The sequence below is a fragment of the Trachypithecus francoisi genome, unplaced genomic scaffold, assembly GCF_009764315.1.
Source record: "Trachypithecus francoisi isolate TF-2019V2 unplaced genomic scaffold, Tfra_2.0 Contig00959, whole genome shotgun sequence".
NCBI lineage: Eukaryota > Metazoa > Chordata > Mammalia > Primates > Cercopithecidae > Trachypithecus > Trachypithecus francoisi.
Window position 1 is genome coordinate 37,442 of NW_022681027.1, and position 3,472 is coordinate 40,913.

A 3,472-nucleotide genomic window follows, 5' to 3' on the forward strand; every position below is an offset into this window, starting at 1 on the left:
CGCTGGCCTCTGCTCCAGCCACAACATCTGTTTATTAAGCACCTGCTGTGAGCCCAGCTAAAGAAAACAGATATCTCTGTTTTCTGGCGTAAACAGACAGATGGCACCGTTAAGGCCCCTTCCCCAGGGTCCCCATTCCCCAGTCAATCGTCTTCCCGAGGGAGCTGTGAGCTGGTCACTAGAGGGGCAGACATCCGCCCCAGCACGGTCTTCAGACTTAGGTTTGTGTGAAAATCAGGAGGGCGCTTGTTCAAAATGCCCACTCCAGAGAGGCTGCCGGGCCCAGGGGCCTGAGGCCGCATGGTGAGAGGCGCAAGCGGTGCAGGGCCCCATCCCGCACAGCATCCGGCGGCCCTGCCTTCGTGGCCAGCCCAATTGCGCACTCTGGGCCTCGGTTTCCCCATCTGCACCATGGAGATGCTTCCGACTCGGCAGGGCTGCAATGAAAACGAAACCGGGTCCCACACGAGGAGGGCACTGCAGGGCGGGGCCGCACGCAGGAGCTGCAGAGGGCACCTGCGGGGGACAGCGGCCGTCGCAAGCACCAATCACGGCACAGAAAGCCAATCACCGAGATGATTCTTGCCAAGGAAGGCGCTTTAATAGGGTGCTGCAGTGGGGGAGATGAGAACTCAGTCTCAAATCCATCTCCCTGGCCGACCAAAGCCAGAGGTTTAGATGGCAGGGAAGAAATGTAACAATGTGTAAGAAAACAGGAACTAGGGAGGAGCAAGGAAGCAATCATGATGAAGGAGGGGTCCCAGCATCTCACTGTCGGCATGAATTTCAGTTCTTTGACAGCTTTCTTGAGAGGCTGTTTCCTGAGGAAGGAACTCAGATAAAACAAATATTAAGTTTCAAGCTTTAAGACCAGAAAGATCCATTTCTAGGTTTATCCAAAAAAGCGACATATGGGACTATTGGGTGGTTTTCAGACCAAGAAAGAAAAAGATTATGCAGACCAAAGTCTGACATTAACCAAAGAAAAAACATAATTTTCTGACCAATAGGATGTATGGGGCTAGAGAATGACCACGCTATAAAAGAATTGTTTTTTGTCCTGAGCATAGGGGAAGGATGAAGTTGCACCAATTAAGATGGAATTAAGCTACAGATGGGGAAAAATCTGGATTTTGGTTCAGAGTCCTGAGGTCTTCCTCAAAAGTCTCTTTCCTTGAAAGAGGAACCCTGTCTTGGTTTCCGCATCTCTCTGAGTCCTTTCGGAGGTTGGGGATGCTGAAGTCTTGGTGCTTGGCCCCCTCTAACCCTGAGTACCCCCCACCCCCGGCAGGGCAACCTGGCCCAGTACCCAGGCCCCAGCTCCGGCGACCATTTCCCCCTACTTTGCTCCTGGCAAAGGCCATTTCTAGGTCAGTTGTGAGGTACAGGCAGGACGGAGCAACTTGGTCTGAGATTTTTGGCCCTGAAAGGCCTTGAGCCCTGTGGTCCTGCAGAACCGCTGTCTCCCTCTTTTGGAGAAAGCAGGGAGGAAACGACCTGTGTGGAGGGAATCGAGGGCTGCACCTGCATGGAGGAGCTGAGGCAAGCAGGGCAGTTCCCGTCTGTCAATATAAAGGACATTTGTCATCCAAGAGGTTGGGCCGTTATTATTAATTTTGAATTTTGTCAATAAAAACTGAAGGGAAGTTTGTCTTCTTGCTTGTAGGAACCTCACAAGACCTCCCATCTTATATTCCAGGGAGAATTGCTGTGTATTACAGGAACACATAGGTGAGACTGCTGTTCTGACCTGCAGGCCTCGATGCCCTGCACAGGGGCACCAGAGCACCGGCAAAGCCCTTCCCATACAAAGAGCAAGCGTGTTATGTCTACAACCCAAGGGCACCAGTTCCAAGTACAATTTCTACTTGGCTCTGTGAGCTGAGTACACGTTCACCCCAGCACAGAAATTCTACAAACTCCCACGAATGCTATACTGAAAAGCAGGGGCTGGCCAGGTGTGATGGATAACACCTGTAATCCCAGCACTTTAGAAGGCCAAGGCAGGGCAGATCATTCGAGTCCAGGAGTTGGAGACCAACCTGGGCACCATGGCAAAACTTCAACTCTTAAAAAAACAAAACCACCACCACCACAACAGAAATAAGAACAGAAATGAGCTGGCTGTGGTGACTCGTGCCTCTGCTACTCCAGAGGCTGAGGTGGGAGGATCGCTTGAAGGAAGACGCCACCAGATACAGTGAGACTCTGTCTCAGGGAAAAAGACAAACAAACAAACAAACAAAAAGAGGCTGTGTACGAGGTGACTCTGGGGACAGCGGAAAAACACTAAGGTTTTCAAGTGGTGTTAAAAGCCAATAGGCCTTGGGGATCATTGAGCAATCCACACAACAGGGAAGCCTCCATCCCTGAGCTCCGCCTGCCGACAGCACTGCAGCTAACATGAGAGCGAAATGCGTTTCAATTTAGATCAGGGAATTCGTTTATAATACTCTTAATTCACGTTTCGGTGAAGCGGTATGCACAGTGGTAGGCTCCCCTCTTCCTGTGGGTTTGGGTTTTACCTTGAAAGGGGCTGTCAGAACAGAAGTTTCAGACAAGGGGCCAGAGCCCTGGGAACTTTCCTCAGGTGATGGTGATGGAAGAAGAGGCGCGGCAGGACAGGAAGGCTCAGGTAAGAAAGACTATGCAGGTGCAGGGGCAGGAGGAAAAGGAGCAATTGGAGGCGAAGGAGACAAAGCCTCCTCAGTATTTCTCAATTCAGAAAACGTGTCAGTTTATCTCCTTCAGCTTGCTTCCTCAATGGAGACAATTTTCTCAGTTCTTGTAGAAATTTTAGAAATTTAGAAATGTCTAGGTTTCATTGGAAGTAAGTCTCCCATTTAATTTGTCTGGTTCTAAAACCAAATTTATCTCTTTTTTTTTTTTTTTTTTTGAGACAGCGTCTCACTATGTCACCCAGACTGGAGTGCAGTGGTGTGATCTCGGCTCACTGCACTCACCGCTTGCTGCATGACAGCCAATAACTTGAGGGACGAGGTGTAGGGCCAGGGGAGGTGACTTTATTCCAGAGAGCCACCAAACTGAATAGATGGTGAACTAATATCCTAAAGAACCATCTTAAATTAATACGATTTTCAGGTTCCTTGTACGTTAGGGAAGGGAGGAAGAAGGAGGTGGTTGAGGTGAAGGGGTCTGACAGTGACAGACTTATGGGCTGCAGTGAGAGCCCAAGGGGATGGTGAAAACTCTTTGTCCTTTGTCCGGTCACACTGCTCTTAGAAATCTTCAACATAACACTGTTACTTGTGTATATCACCTCTCTGCCTTCTCAGCAGTTAGTCTGGGGAAGGGATTATTATCATCTGTGCTTTAAAGTTAAACTGTAAGATAAACCCCTCCCATGGATAGCTTGGCCTGTGTGCAGAAATAAGAAAAAGCCGTTAGCCTAAAAGATATCACCACAGGGTAGGAAGGGTTAGGAGCAAAATGCAGTTAGTCATGCTAGGCC